This window comes from Coenobita brevimanus, chromosome 64 (assembly GCF_032717465.1).
Source record: "Coenobita brevimanus isolate Jiangsu-jjx chromosome 64, ASM3271746v2, whole genome shotgun sequence".
NCBI lineage: Eukaryota > Metazoa > Arthropoda > Malacostraca > Decapoda > Coenobitidae > Coenobita > Coenobita brevimanus.
The window spans coordinates 19,834,051-19,851,552 of record NC_137017.1 but is presented as its reverse complement, the minus strand read 5'-3'; the positions used below and the strand labels follow the sequence as shown (position 1 = coordinate 19,851,552).

General features: G+C 42.2%; 1 pseudogene; it reads right to left on the bottom strand.

Annotated features, from left to right (window-relative positions):
- Window positions 1-17,502, bottom strand: part of LOC145404702 (T-complex protein 1 subunit theta-like) — a 205,137-nt pseudogene that overhangs the window by 117,727 nt on the left and 69,908 nt on the right.

Here is a 17,502-nt window from a genome sequence, read left to right as displayed (position 1 = left end):
AGGTGGCCTGCAGTCCAAACGGACCCAGGTTCAAATCCCAGCTGGGACAGGGAACAGTTTAAGGATTTGAATTTCTTAAAATCAGACTTTACTGATCTACCAGAAGACCTGCCAACATGTCGTAAAAATCTATCTATCTATCTATTGCCAGACACCTCAATCCCGTTTGGGGTGGCCACAAACAAATCGCCTCCAAGTCGCCCTGTCCCCTGCCATTTCACTCCCCTGCTCCCAACTCACACCCCCCCTCTCTCATATACCTCTCCACCCCATCCCTCCATCTCATCCTCGGCCTCCCCTCCCTCTTCCCCCCTCCACCTCACTCACATACACTCTCTTCGTCAGTCTTTCACCCTCCATCCTCTCCACATGGCCAAACCACCTCAGTGTGTTCCTCATAACGCTTCCTATCACATCCACATCCACACCACAACGCTCCTTTATATCCTCATTCGTCAGCCTGTCTGTCCACGTAACTCCACAGGCTCCTCTTAAAAAACTCATTTCCACTGCTCTCACTCTTGACTTGTGTCCTTCCAACAACATCCAAGCTTCACTTCCATACGTTAGAGTTGGTGTTACAATACTGTCATGTAGTAACTTTTTCACTTCCCTGCTCACTTCCCTGTTTCTTATCACTGCTTTCAAAGAACCAGGAACCTTTCTTCCCTGCTGTACCCTTTCAAGCACTTCACCCTCCAAACCTCCATCCTTACTCATCACACTACCCAAGTACTTAAACGTACTCACATTTTCCAATTCCTCACCATCCAACCTCGCTGTACATTCACTGACTTCACCTCTCTCAAAGACCATCACTTTACTCTTCCCTACATTCACCTTTAGATTCCGTTTCTTACACACTCTCCGAAACTCATCCACTAAGCCTTGCAGCTCCCCTTCGTCTTCACTCAACAACACAGTATCATCTCCAAACAACAGTACAGGGAGTTTCCAAATACTATCCTCTCTCACCAGGGCCACTCCAACGTAAAAATACCCCTGCTAATACCAATACACCAATCCTGTACAAGACAGCCCTAGCATGTATTCAATATGGATAGTGGGTGTTAGTGCCAAAGTGGTGACATGTAGAGGCATATGGTATGTACGAGGACTACTGGGCCTTGAAAGCAGGCTGTGAAGCCTATGCCCACAGTTGGACACATTAAAAAAAAAAATAAAAAAAAAAAAAAAAATCTTTATCCTCCTCATTACCAGAGGCTTTGTATTTCTGATAAGTTTCTTTACTGGACAGCTTCTCTTAATATTGCTGTTGCATTCTAGCTTATTACTTTTCACTGGTCTTCTACTATGCATAAGTACACATTCCTTAACCAATGTATTAAAGATTTCTGTGAACTCCGTCCACGCTGTGTATATATTTGTACTTTCAACGATCGGTTCCTATTCAATGCTATATAAAGTAAGCTATAATTTGTGAAAGTCGGCTTTCCTGTAGTCTGGGATTTTCTCGTAACTACAATTTTGGCTGCTGTTACAGAAACTGACAAAGTGTACAGGATGGAAGGATTTACATGTGCACTGTGTTGATGGAAAAGTGGTGAATGCTGTAAAGAGTTCTGAAGATAGGTAGTGAAGCATATCAAGGAGTAGGTGTATGTCAAGGTGATTGATTCACTATCAGTAATGGACTGATACAAGGGTGTAATGTTCCCTTAGCTTAGGAGTTATGAGGAGTCATGAGAGAGACTAAAACTGAGTTGTGGAAGGAGGGATGGGAATAATAATTAGTGGTAAAGAATAGGGTGTTTTAAATCTGATGTATGCAGACAATGTTGTGCTGTTTGTTAATGGTAAGTAGACTCTTTGTAGGATGTTCAGATTTTTGTGAATGTTAATGAGTGGCATGGTCTGAAAGTAAATGCAGGTAAAAATAAAATGATGGATACTGCCGGTGATGGTGATGAAATGGTGAATGAATTCAAGTATCTCAATGCAGTAATGAAAAAGAATACTAAACTCTCAAAGAGTGAAAAGTGCTGATACGAAGCATATCTGAACTTGGAGGCTACAGTAGAATTGCACGAAAATGTATTATTGAGACAGGTATGGCATGCACGAAAAATCTAGAGTTCGAACAATAAAAATTGAACTTGAGAAATTTCAGTTGCGTGCATTCAGGAGGTTAGGTAAGGTAAGAAACAAGATCATTCACCACATATGTGGTATACAAATTTCTGTTAGTGGAAGCTGATGGCATGAATGGGTGGGGAAGATGAAAAAGAAGGAGTTACTTTGTTGACGAATGAAGTGTGGCAGAGGACACCAGTAATCTGGTATATGGATTATTTTTTTTTTACTCATTTGTTTTTCCTTCCTCTGTTCTGTTATTAAAAAAAAAAAAAAAAAAAAAAAAAAAAAAAGAGAGAGAGAGAGAGAGAGAGTGAAATGAGAGATTACAAATGTGTCAGCCTGAGATGTATGTATGTCAAGTTCAAGTCTGAGGTGAAAGTGGTAGTGACCGTGGTGTATGCACCATGTGACGACAGGAGCGAAGGAGAGAAAGACAGGTTTTGGGATGAGCTGGATGAAACAGTGGGAGCAATGCCCAGGAGCAATAAAGTGACTGTAATGGGCAATATGAATAGAAGAGTAGGCACTGGCCCTGTGGACAATATAATAAGCTGTAATAAGTACCCAGAGAAAATGATAATGGCAATTGATTGAAGGATATATGTCAGGAAAGGAGGTTCTGCATTGGCAACTTGTATTTCAAACACAAAGATGGGCGTAAATATGATGGTACAGAGGGAACAGGAATCGTGTTGAAAGGAGCCTGACCGTTTACGTGCTCGTAAAGAGGTTGATGCTGGGAATGGTTGCTGATATGAGGGCTTTGAGAGGACAATGTGGAGGTCTGTCATATCATATGACTGCCGTACGCAAGATCAAGCTGAGAGGAGTGAGGTGGACCAGGAGAAAGAGGAGCAGTCAGGGAGAAAGATTGAAAGCCGAGAAGCTGAGGATCAAAGAAATAGCAGATGAATATAGGACCAAAGTAGGGGAGGAGTTGGAATCAGTGAATTGGAATGAAACGGATCTGAACAGCTTGTGGAATGCAGATGTGGACTGTTAAGCTCGCAATATAAAGGAGTGTGGTGAAGCATGAGCTACAACAAAGAAGAAAGGTTGATGAGGTTAAGAGAGCGGTGGAGGAAAAGAGGAAGAAGTGGCTAAAGTGGTTACAGAACAGGGGTACTGAGAGCAAGAAGCACATAAAGAAACTAGTGAAGAGAAAAAAGGAGGAGGTAAATGATGATCCTCGAAAATGAATGCAAATTACTCTGAAAATAAGAAGTTATTCCGAAAAACGTGTGGAAATGTAGAAGTGACAGTGGAAAGAAATGTGAAAGTGTGAAGGATTTAAGTGGTAGACTATTGAACCATGGGGATGAAGTAAGGGCCAGATGGAATGAACATTCTGAGTGCTGTAAACATGACTGGTCTTGGGGGTGTTCAGAGAAGGAATACAGTGCCAGGAAACGTGACACTCACACAGGTAAAGAACACTGTGAAGGAGCTGAAAAATGGGAAAGCAGCTGGGGTTGATGAGGTGTAAGCAGAGATAATTAAGTGTAGTTGAGAAAGCGGAATGAAGTGCTTGTTGGAGGTATGCAAGTAGGCATGGATGAGTGAAACTGTGACAGCAGAGTGGAAAATAGCTGTGATTGTACCCCTGTACAAAAATAAAGGTGAGTGAATAGTTCAAGAATTAACATGGCATAGTGGTAGGTGGGGGTGGTCACCATCCACTCATTCAATGTAGAGCTGCTTTGGGTGTCTAACCTTTCCTCTCCTCCATCCATCTTCTTCTGTCTTCTTTCTTTCCTTCATTCTTTCCTCTTTCTTCTGCCTACAGGTGACTTTACACCCCCTCTTCTCTCTTTCTTTCCTTCATTCTTTCCTCTTCCTTCTGCCTATGGGTGGCTCTACAACGAATGACATACAAAATGGTTTCTTGTACACCAGGAAACCATTTATTATGCTGGGGGCAACCATATACCCAAATTATGGTGCCTGGTGGTTTAGTGGGTAATTCAGGTGCTCCAATCAGATTGAGCCTGTGTACGTTTATATCCATGGGATGGTTGGGGTTTATTGCTCAAGTAATGCCACTCATGGATGAATGAGGCTGGTCACTCTCATCTTAAATGTCAGGACCAACTTGCCTAGCCCGGGGTTCCTACGCTCCTTATGGGGCCACATAGGATTGGATGATGGTTGGATGGATGAAGTTTATTGAGTGTTGTAGGGAAGGTATGTGGAAGAATTATTATACGGAAGAAACTAAGGGAGATAGTGGTAGGTGGGGACACTCACCATCCACTCACTCAATGTAGTGCTGCTTTGGGTGTATGCCCTTTCCTTTCTTCCATCCTCACGCTTGTCTTTCTTTCCTTCATTCTTTCCTCTTCCTTCTGTCTTTGGGTAACTTTACACTCCCTCTTCTGTCTTTCTTTCCTTCATTGTTTCCTCTCCCCTGCCTATGGGTGACTCTACACTGTGTGACAAGCCAAATGGTTTCCTATACACCAGGAAACCATTACTATGCTGGGTGGCAACCATATAACCAAATTATGATGCCTGATGCTTTAGTGGGTAATTCAGGTGCTCCAATCAGACTGAGCATGTGTAGGTTTATATCCAAGGGATGGTTGGGGTTTATTGCTCACATAATGCCACTCAGGGATGAGTGAGGCTGGTCACTCACATCTCAAATGTCAGGACCAACTTGCCTAGCCCCGGGTTCCTACGCTCCTCATGGGATGACATAGGATTGGATGATGGATGGATGGACGGATGAGGTATGGAAGTCCTAGTGAGTGATGAACAGGGTGGCTTTAGGAGTGGCAAAGGATGTGTGGATCAAGTATTTGCAGTGAGACTGATAGTGGAGAAGGCCTGCGAGAAGGACTATAAAGCATTTATGGCATGTATGGATCTGGAAAAAGCATACGAGAAAGTAGACAGAGAAGGACTGTGGATGGTTCTGCACATATATGGTGTAGATGGTAAGCTGCTAAGTGCCGTCAAGATTCTTTTATGATGGCAGTGAGGCATGTATAAGGATAAATAAACATCTAAGTGAATGGTTCATGATCGATGTGGGTGTGCGACAAGGTTGTGTGATGTCCCCATAGTTGTTCAATATATATATATGGATGGGGTGATGGGAGAAGTAAAAACACGAGTAATGGAGAAAGGGATGGCGTTAGTAATGAATGGTGATGGATGGAAGGTCTCAAATTTGTTGTATGCTGATGATGCAGTGCTACATGCAAATAACAAACAAGAACTTGGCAGACTAGTGCAGAGTTTTGCTGATGTCTGTGAGCATTGCACCTTGGGAGTAAATCTAAAAAAGTGTAAAGTGATGGCAATCGAGAGAGACGGTGACTCCCAGTGTGATGTTACAGTGAATGGAGAGAGACTGGAATTAGTGAAAGAGTTCAAATACCTGGGTACAGTGATAGAAAAGATAGGAGAATGTGCAAAAGAAGTGGAAAGTAGAGTGACACAAGGAATAAAAGTAGCTGGTGCTATGAAGGCCTTGATAAGAAAATGAGCCTTGTGTGCTGCAGCTGCGTGAGGCTTACATGAAGAAGTGTTAGTGCCAACTTTAACATATGGATGTGAGACTATGGTGTGGCATGAAAATGAAAAAGTCAAGAGTAAGAGCAGCAGAAATGGGACTGCTGAGGAATGTGTGTGGAGTACAGAGAGTGGATAGGATATGAAATAATGTGATTCATGAAAGATGCTGAGTGAGGAAATCTGTGGACACCAGAATCGAAGAGAGTGTACTGAGGTGGTATGGTCATGTGAAGAGAATGGACAACACTTGCATAGTGAAAAAGGTATATCTGAACGAATCTGAAGGAGGGAGGAGGCGAGGTATACCAAGGAGAAGGTGGAGGGATATGGTGGATGAGTGTGTGAGGAAGAGAGGTATGGAAGTCGGTGGGACTAAGGGACTGACAAGAGATTGAGCTGGCTGAATGAATGTTGTGAGAAGAAGCACATGGTCCGGGATCTGGCACCCTTTTTTAAAGGTGACAGGGTTTGGATTGACTCTATCGGGTAAGTTTAGCAAAGCTACAGAATGTGGTGAAAGCTTTTTGGCGAATCAGGTAGAGCCAGGATTTCGGAGGCTTGAATGATGAATGAATGGAAGCGTGGCCCACCACACTCGGCAAACTTGGGCTGTCTGGATGTTGCTACTCCTCATCCTGCCCTAGGGTGGGAAAGGAGGTCTGGATGATGATGATGATGATGGAAGCTGATGGCAACCATCATTCACAATTTAGTACTGCCTACTTCTTCCTTAGGTGACTCTACACTGACTGTAATGTCTAGAGGTTTTCAGTAACCCAGGGAATCATTTATAATAATGGGCAGTAACCATATGACCAAATAATGGGGTGATGTGGAGCCTACTACGCTGATAACTGGGTGGAGATGCAAATATGGCATCTGTCCAGGAACCAAACCTCGACTCTTTTCCTAAACCTTGCTACAGCAATTTGCTGTCCACCACATGGGGACCTTGGTTCACTGCATGGGATGGCCCTGCAAGGTCGACTGCCTGCTTGTGGTTGATGAGTCTGCTCAGCAAGAAAGACTGCGGTTACTTAGACACTACTATAAAATTCTACTGATGACTAAGCAGAAGAGTGCAGTACGTTCATGGATGGTATGGTCATCTGGAAGAAGAGGAAACAGACAGGGTGGTAAAATGTAAACATGTGAGTAAATCTGATGGTGTGAGGAGATGCAACGGTCACAATGGTGACAGGGCACAGTAAATCTATTTATAAGTATCTGAAGTACGGGAGTTCAAGAGACCAAGAAACCAACAGGGATTGAGTTGGCTGAATGAATTATGTACAGAGAAGTAAATGGCAGGGGTGTGGTACCTCCTTCTTTAACTTGAGAGTCTGATAAAATTATTATTCTACAGGTGTATATAAAATGTATCTATACACAAAATGAGAAATATAAATAAAACCAAAACCATTAAATTATATGGAGATGGTTATGATTGTGTGGCAGAACCAAAATTCGGAGTACCTGAATGGTGTGTGAATGAATTGGCCTATTTCACTGGGCAAGTTGTTGACAGTTCTCACTTTCATATATTCTTTTCCTTGTTGGAATAAAGGATGAGAGATGACGACGACGACTAAGATGATGATACCAGTATATATATTCAAGTGTATCACCTCCATTAGTGAGTACATGGGTTGCTACCATCGACCATGGGAAGTACCACTAGCAACAAGCTTGGTAACTAGCCAAACAGTCATCTCTCTCTGGCAAGATACATTCAGTCATAAGTTCAATGACTTGGTGACCTGAGTAATTGTACAGTCAAGACTATACTGAGACTCTCACACTGTAACAGATCCTATTACACATTTCAAGTTTTTTTTTTTTCTTTCTTTCTAATACAGCTCCCAGCAACTTTGGAAGTGATTAGCTGGTTCTGGCACTTGGTTTTGCTTCCATTCCATAAAAACATCAACTTTTATCATGGCCAATCTCAGTACAGGGATTCCTTTTGAGAAAGCATGGCATCATTTTTTATGTACAGTATTGTGTACTATTTCTCACTTTCCATCTGAAATTTATTATTCATGCTGTTCCTTTTCCCTCTGTCCTACACACAGCTTGCATATTATTACACTATGCTTACCCTGCAGAGTCCTTTGAATGTGTTGACAGCATCATCTACAGCTCTTTCAATGTCATCCATTAGGTTATCAGTTGAACCACGTATTATGATGGTGGCGATTCATGATTCTTCCCCTTCTTGTCTGTTGGAAAATCATAATACTCTTAGTCTACATTACTCTAATTTCATATATCAGTAGGCTCAATAAACATCACAAATGTCTCCCTGGTTCAGGAACAATGTCTAAAATAGTGTAACCACCTGCATAGTTTCATAAAATTTACCTATATAGTAATCTATCAATTACAGCTTTTCGTATCACATTAGACGCTGCAGTGTGAAAGACGCACCATAATTCTGGATGGGCAGTTCTGAGAAAAAAAGTATGTCTCAACCAAGACTGCAGAAAATTTGCTTGATATCAGTAGTTTTCACTAAAATATACTCTCACCTTAAGAATCTCTATTCAGTACTGTATACCTGTATTTGGCATCTCTATTTTTAAGTAAATGAAGGGAACAAGTCAAGAAAACAAACAACCCCTTCCTTAAAAAAAGTTACCTATTCCATGTTACTGTACCATCTTATAACTATGAATTCCACCTTTCAGAATCTCTATTCAGTACTGTATATGTTTTGGTTTCTTTATTTTTATGTACAAGAAGGGTACAAGACAAGAAAACAAACAAACAACCCCTTTCTCACAAAAAGTTATACTTCTGATCCTGATGCCATCTTAACACTACATTTGTGAAGTCCAATCAGTGTTGCCAAGTAGAAATTATATCAATCCACAAGACTGGTCTAAAAAGTGGTAAAAATATATCAGATTAGGGAAAATCAGCCAAAAAAAAAAAAATGCCTGACAGAACTTAAAAAAACACTAGATACAGAGTAGAAATATAAAAAACTTCCTGCAAGATTGGTTTTAAAATCTCGAGATTTAGCAGGGAAACTGCAAAATTGGCAACACTGAGTCCAAATCCTTTTGTAGAATAAGTTGAGAATGTTCATCTCAATTAAAGTACCATACAGTAAATATGTATCAGTATATAGAGATAAGTATTATTTTTCATGAAATGAACTTACAACAACAAAACTTAATAAAACCCATTCTTTCATTCATTTAAGAAAATATATAGGCCATTAAAAGTAGGAATACACTTTATCTCCAAATCAATTGCCTGCATGTACTGTACTGTACAGTGCTCGTCAGAATTATTGAGCGCCCTGCGCCCCTCCTAAGAAACAAACCTTTCAACATTGAAAAAACATATAAATAATGCATTTTATTTACCTTTAGTGCTTCATAGGGTAGCCTTTATGTTTCTTCACAGACCTGAGATGTCTTGGAAGTGAAAGGTCGAGGCTCCTGAGGTGCTGGAGGGGTATTTTGTCCCAGGAGTCACGAATGGCAGCTTCCAGCTTAGGTTTTCAATCGGGTTGAGGTCTGGGCTATTTCCTGGCCAGTCTGTCATGAATGATACCTCGCAGTCGCGAAGCCAATTGGTGACCGATTTGGCCTTGTGAGCAGGTGCACCGTCCTGCTGAAACACTCGTGCACCTGTTAGCTCGAATGAGTCTGGTAAATGATCACAGAAGCTCCAGGTAAACATCCTGATTCACTCTAACATTCTTTTGAAGCACAACAAGCTTCCCCAAACCTTGACCAGAGAAACAAGCCCACACCATGAGTGAATCAGGATGTTTAACTGTGCTTTCTACATACCGTGGGTCAAGTGGGTCACTACCTTTGCGTCGATACACACGTGCTCCTCTGTTACAGGTAACACTAAACGTTGCCTCATCAGACCACAACACTGACAACCATTGCTCCTCACCCCAGTTTAGATATTAATTAGGAAAGGCAAGCCTATGAATTCTCTGGCTCTTGGTGAGAAGAGGCTTTTTCACAGGCCTATGACTTGTGTAACCAAGCTCATGCACCCTACGAGACACTGTTCTCACAGACACCTCACCAAACACTTCAGGGTTGCTCTCCTTAATTTTCCTTGCACTCACACGAGGATTAAACTCCACTGCACGTTTTAAACATTAACAGACCTTGGGGAAGTTTTCCTAGGCCTACCAGACCTCGGTTTCTTTGTGGAAACTTCACCACAGTTTTCCAACCGAAACCGTGCACACCAGCGACGCACTGTCGATCATGCCACACCAGCCAATTCACTAATTTCCTTTGTCTGGTGGCCTGCCTCCTTTAGAGCAATGATCTGGGATATGATTTCACTTGATAGTTCACGGGTAGGTGCCATAACAAAGTTTTGAAGGCCAAAACACTGCGGGACCCTCGGTAAAAAATGGCGCAATTTGAGAGGGACACTCGGCGGAGTTCCTCTCTCTCAGGCAGCCCGTGGGTGACTGAGGCGGGAACCAACCAGCGCGTCGGAAGGCCTCAGGCTACCGTGACGTCAAGCTCACAGCGCAAACTTGTGGCTCAATTTTTACCCCCCAAAATGGGTGATTCTTTTTTGGCCATAAGTATTGCGCGGCCGGCGGACAACGCTGAATAATTTTGACAAGTACTGTATACTACAATCACAGACAACACAAACAAATTTTCAAAAATCAATTACAATCAACGTTCACAGCATCTTATTTACCCTAAAAGTACTCCGTATTAGTCAGATTCATGCCCCACACCTCCAGTATTAAGGTATATTTCCACATTCGATCTCAACTCACTGTGATGCAAGACTACTGTAACTTGCCCCTGATGTCTCATTACCTACAGACAACACATTCACTTCCTATCTATCTGTCTGTATACCTAAGCTGCTTCCCCCAAGAAAGGGAGGCAGCCGGGAGAGGACGACACACTCCCAATTTACTCATCCACACAAACACATTTATCAGCATCTTAGCCCCAAGGGAAGAAGGGACAGATTCTCATCGCACCACAACACACATGGGTCAACTGCGCAGTGCAATTAGTGACATCCGCAGCAGGGCCCGACAGCAGACCTGGTTTACCCCTGCTACATCATAATGGACCCATCCCCTTACCTGCACCTGAACTAATTAGCTGATCAGACCAACTGCAGGAGAATATCCCCTCGGGATTGCGTCATCATTTATTCATTCACAATTTCTCTCCAATCATTTCTATCACACGCAGCCACTTTTCTTTGCTCAACGGACATCCTTCTCATATCCAATGCACTCTTCACACTGTCCATCCATTCAGTTCGTGGTCTTCCTCTCAGCCTTACACCTCTCACACCTGATCTAGTTATCTTTTTCGCCAACTGTTCATCATCCATTCTCTCCATATGCCCAAACCATCGCAGCACCCTCTGCTCAACTCAATTACACAACTCCAGTTCTCCTTCGCACTTCATCATTTCTCACTCGATCCATATGCGTCACTCCACACATACTCCTCCGTCACCTCATGTCCATTATCAAACTTTTCCTCTCTGCCACCCCCATATTCCTTGTTTCAGCCCCATATAACATAGTCAGTACCACAAAACCCTCATACAGCCTTCTCTTTACATCCACTCTAAGAGAACGGCATCTGAATACTTCTTTCAATCCTCCCAGCACCGTTTCTACTTCATTCATTCTAAACTTCACTTCTGCATCTCTTCTTCCATACACAGCAACATCTATCTATCTATCTATTGCCAGACGCCATAATCCCGTACAAGGTGGCCATTTGACTCTGAGTTATTTGTTTTACGGGGAGGGGCACTACCCCTCTACCAATCCACTTGACACGTAGGGAGCATGTATGGTTTGGTTATATGGTTACCACCCAGAGTTGTAAATGGTTTCTTGGCTTACAGGAAACCATTTGGCTTGTCACTCAATGTAAAGCCAACTGTAACGGAAAGAAAAACATTAAGTAGTGACAGGAAAAATGGGAGAAATAGGAAGAGAGGAGGGCATGCACAGCAAAAGAATGATAAAGGCTAAGGAAGAAGTAGGCAGCACTACATCAAGTGAGTGGATGATGGTGTGACCCTAAATACTGAAAATACTCTACCTCTTCAAGCTACTCACCATTCAAAACTATATTCATCCTCCTACCATCTACCAACCTTATACACATCATCACTTTACTCTTATTCTCATTTACTCTTAATTTCCTCCTTTCACACACCCTTCCAAACTCCTCAACCAACTGTCTCAATCTCTCCTCTGAATCAGCCACCAGTGCAGTATCATCTGCAAACAGCAGCTGATTCAGATTACACTCTCTACTACCATCAGCATTCACCTGACTCAAACCTCCACCTAACACTCTAGCATTAATCTCCCTTATGACACCATCCATATAAATACTGAACCACCATGGTGACTCATACATCCCTGCCGCAGCCCCACTATCACGGGAAACCAATCACTCAGTATTTCCCACTCTTACACAAACTCTACTACTTACATAAAAACATTTCATTCCTTTTAGCAACCTAACATCAAGTCCATACAGTCTTAAAACAGTCCACAAAGCCTCCCTATCAATTCTATCATAACCATTCTCTAAATCCATGAACGCCCCAGACACATCCTTACCTTTCACTAAATACACACACCTGTCTCACACCAAACACCTGATCCACACATCCTCTCCCTCTGTCTCACAGCACACACCTGATACACACATCCCTTTCCTCTGTCTCACAGCAAACACCGGATCCACACATCCCCTCCCTCTCCTAAAGCCACACTGCTCATCACAAATCACACCCTCTGTACCCTATCTAACCCTCTTAATTAACACTTTACCATACACCTTACCTACAACACTCAACAGACTTACACTCCTAAAGTAAGTACATTAATACTTGTATAATACCTTTATACAACAGGACCACACAAGCACCTGCCCACTCATCTCACACTACACACCTCTTCTGCATGCCCCACCACAGCACTCATAAACAACTGCCATTCTTCCTTCACACGCCCATTCTCCTGATCTTTCACTGCGTTCCACTCATCTTTCAATTTCTCCTGATACCCTATCATTTTCTCTTTTTTATCTAACTCACTCACTTCCAAAACTTCCCTGCCACACCTAACTCTCCTAGATCTCATCTATCTCTTACCTACTCTCAACACTCCCTCCACCATGTAGTGGTCAGACATACCTTCACCCTCCCCTCTCAAAACTCTCACATCCAACAATCTTCCTATTATATTCCTGGACACAACCACATAGTCCATCAATGCTTTATCAACAACCCTTCCACCTTCATAACTCACCCATGTATTCTTATATCTTTCTTCTCAAACAAGGTATTTCCAATCACCATCTCTCACTCAACACACATCCCTATCATTCGTTCCCCATTTTCATTTCTTCTAGGCACACTATGCAGTCCAACTACACCTTCAACTTCTACATTTCCCACTCTAGCATTCAGATCTCCCATCATCACCACATTCACATTCACTCCAAAACTCTGCAGACACTCATCAACATTCCAGAAAAACTCCCTCTCTTCTGCATCCCTTTTGCTACCAGTCCCATATGCACTCACAAACACCCACAACTCACGTTCAAATTTCGCTTTCACCCATATCAGTCTCAATGACACCTCCTTCCATTCAATCGCACACTGCTGCACCTTGGGGCTCACTAACAAGGCCACACCTTCTCTCGCCCTTCCTCTATCAACACCTGACAATCTTAAATTCACACTTCCAAACTTAGACTCACATTTCCCTTTTTAGCTCTTCACTCCTAGCCTGAAAAATATCCTTAAACAAACCAAATGAAATACGACATGAGTCTTTTTTGCTCAGCAAACATGCTCCTTGACACTACTTCATTCCCATCACTAATTATGCACTCTCACTAACCTTTGAATACCTCCACTATAATAGTAATAATAATAAATGAAGCACTTGTGTATACACACTAAACAAAAATCAAATTTAAATGTTTTACGACTGAAGCTCAGTATGGCAAGGTTGTTGGGAACAAGACATACAACAGTACAGCTATCTCTATCCTCATCTCTCAATAACACTCCCTCACTGACAGTGCTGTCCGCCTTGCAACATCAAAAATTTACAAAGCATTCTTAACTGTTCTAGTTTACTAAAAACAGTCATTCATCTCAAAACATATCGAATATAGTGAAAACATTTAAACATCCATTGTTACACCTTGGCTATACCATTGTATGGTTAAGTGACAGCTCCAAGGATAGTGCAAGAGAAATCTACCTATCTCTCTATCTATATAGCCTGACGCCCTAATCCCGCAAAGCGTGGTCGCAGACAAAACGCCTCCAAATCGCTCTGTCACCCACCATTTGACTACCCTCCCCCTAACTCACCCCCCCCTCCCTCACATACCTCTCAACTCCATCCCTCCACCTCTTCCTTGGTCTACCCCTCCCTCTCCCTCCCTCCACCTCACCTACCCTCTCCCTCCCTCCACCTCACCTACATACACCCTCTTAGTCAGTCTTTCATTCTCCATTCTCTCCACATGTCCAAAACACCTCAGTGTATTTCTCCTAATCTTCTCAACCACATCCACATCCACCCCACAACGTTCCTTCACTTCTTCATTCGTCAACCTGTCCCTCCATGACACTCCACATGCTCCTCTCAAGTAACTCATTTCCACTGCTCTCACTCTTGACTTGTTCCCCTCTGGCAAGGTCCATGCCTCACTTCCATACGTCAAGGTAGGGATCACAATGCTATCATGCAGTGACTTCTTGACTTTCATACTCACCTCCCTATTTCTCATCACTGCTTTCAGTGAACCAACAACCTTCCTTCCCTGCTGTACCCTTTCACACATTTCATCCCCCAAAATTCCATCCTTACTCATCACACTACCCAAGTACTTGAATGCACTCACATTCTCCATATCCTCAAGAGAAATGCAGCCCCATTTTCAAGTATCAGAACATAATTCTGCACTGGAAATGCCAAGGTGAATATCAGAGAGGGAGCTAGATAACTGCTTTCAAGGAACCAGCAACCTTTCTTCCTTACTGTTCTCTTTCAAGCACTTCACCCTACAAACTTCCATCCTTACTCATCACACTACCCAAGTACTTCAATCCACTCACATTTTCCAGTTCCTCCTCATCCAACCTCACTGTACATTCACTGACTTCACTTCTCTTGAAGACCATAACTTTACTCTTCCCTACATTCACCTTCAGATTCCGTTTCTTACACACACTCCTGAACTCATTCACCAAGCCTTGAAGCTCCCCTTCGTCTTCACTTAACAACTCAGTATCAACTGCAAACAATAGTACAGGGAGTTTCCTTGCGCTGCCCTCTCTCATTAGGGCCACTCGAACATCCACAGCCCTACTTGTATCTCTTTTATAACCCAATCCATATACAGATTGAACAACCATGGAGACATGACACATCCATGTTTCATTCCAACATTCAGACAGAAAAATTCACTCAGTTCACTACCCACACGCACTGCAGCCCTAGCACCCTCATACATACTCTTCACAGCATTCAACAACTTCCCATCTACTCCATATATCCTTGATACTTTCAACAATCCTTGTCTATCCACCCTGTCATATGCTTTCTCGAAATCCATGAAAGCCACATACAGCTTCTTTCCCTTCTCCAGAAACTTTTCCACTAAAGTTCTAAGAATGAATATCTGATCTACACATCCTCTTACCTTCCTAAAACCTCCTTGTTTTTCTCCAACTAATTCCTGTTATTTCCCTAACTCTGTCAGTAAGTATCCTACCATATACTTTTCCTATTATACTAAGAAGACAAATGCCCCTATGATTACCACACGCTTCTTTTTCCCCTTTTCCTTTGTACAAGGGAATAATCATACCTGACTTCCAATCCTCCGGGACTCTACCTTCCTCCCAGGCTGATCTGCACATCTGCCACATCCATTCTACTACTAGCTCTCCCCCATGCCTCAGCATTTCACCACACACTCCATCAATTCCTGGGGCTTTCCATATTTTGACTTTCTTCATTGCTTCCACAACTTCCATCCTACTGACTTCTTCCTCTCTTCTCACATCCCTCCTTCTCCCAGCCATTCCCCAGCCACTTATACTCACATTACTTTCATTCTCTATGTTCAACAATTTTTTAAAATGTTCTCTCATTTTGCTCACTTCTTCTCCCTTCTCCACTAGTAATCAACCATTTTTAGCTTCACTCCCCGACTAATTTCATTGGCACCCTGTCTAACTTTCTTTACCTCTTTCAAGAACATTTTCTTACATTCCCTCCACTTTACACTCAAATTCCATCCAAATTCCCCATCCACTATCTTCTTACTCTCTCTTACTAATCATTTCACCTCTCTCTTCCTCACTACATATAACTCTCAATTCCGTCTCTCAACTTCTTCCACATCCCTGTGTCTCATCCACTCACTGTATGCTTTCTTCTTTTGTGCCACAGCCTGTCTCACCTCTTCATTCCACCATGCTATTCCTTGCACTCCCTTTCGTCTTCTCTTTACCCCACACACCATCTCTCATGCTGCACAGATTTCTTCTGTGAATATCTTGCACACACTTTCCACATCCCCCATCTGCTCCAATCTATATTAACCCAATCACTTCTCCACCTCTCTTTTACATTCTGCCTTTTCCTCATCCTCTTGTAACTTTTCCACTCTCTTTGTATATAGTACTTCCTCCCATCCTTCCCTTCTTCTATTTCTCCATTTCATTTGGGCCTTGATTCTCACCACCACCAAGTGGTGGTCAGAAAGTCCACTCCCCCAGCCTCTACATGCTCTTGCATCCATTACACCATGTAATGGATATACACTCGACCCTCGATTTCCCGAACTAAAAGGGGGAGACCAGTCCGGGAACCCTAAAATTTCGGGAATCGTAAAAGTCTGGCCCCACATACCATTTCCCAGATTATTACCATACTTTGTCCGAATTCTCCACTACTGTCTGGTAATTAGTCCAATATTCTAGAACATTCTGGAATGTAGGCTACCTATACCAACATAACTAACATACACAGTACATGAAATAATAATACACACACAATAACAACAATAATAACTGACACAATAGTAGTATTTCACTAGCTACAACCCTAAGAATGGTTGTTTTGAGAGTTGTTGACGAGAATGTGGAGGATATGATATAAGAAGATCAGGAAGCTGAGGAAGAAGAGGAAAATGAACAAGGAATGGAGCACTACAAGGTGGGCCAACCACTCATTCACTGACTGAGATACAAATACGCAATCATCGATTGTGATACTGATCTTGGACTGAATCGGCAATTTTAATTGGAAAATATTTTGATCTTTATCACCATATAGGTCTGCACACCTAATTATTTGATATTCAGTCAAAAATATCTGCTAAATTTAGTTATTAACAGAAAATCTGGATTCAGAACGAAAATTTCTTAAAGTATCCTGAAGTGTTTTGTCTCTAGCCTAACAACTCACCTTGAAAGACTTTTTTGTATAAATATCGATTTACAATGCAGATACATTTTTTTTGTACTCAAAATAAATATTTATGCAAAACAGAAGTCTGTCAAGGTGTGCTGACGATCTGACGGAGAAATATCTGCGAACACTGGCCAACCACTCATCAGCTGACCGAGACACAAACACACAATGATCGAATGTGATCTCGATCTTAAACCAAATCAGCAATTTCAACTGGAAAATATTTTAATCTTTTTCGCCATATAGATTTGCACACCTAATTATTTGAAATTCAGTCAAAATTTGTCCTTAATTTAATTATCAATAGAAAATCTGAATTCAGAATGAAAATTTCTTAAAGTTAGCAAAAGTGTTTTGCCCCCAGCCTAACA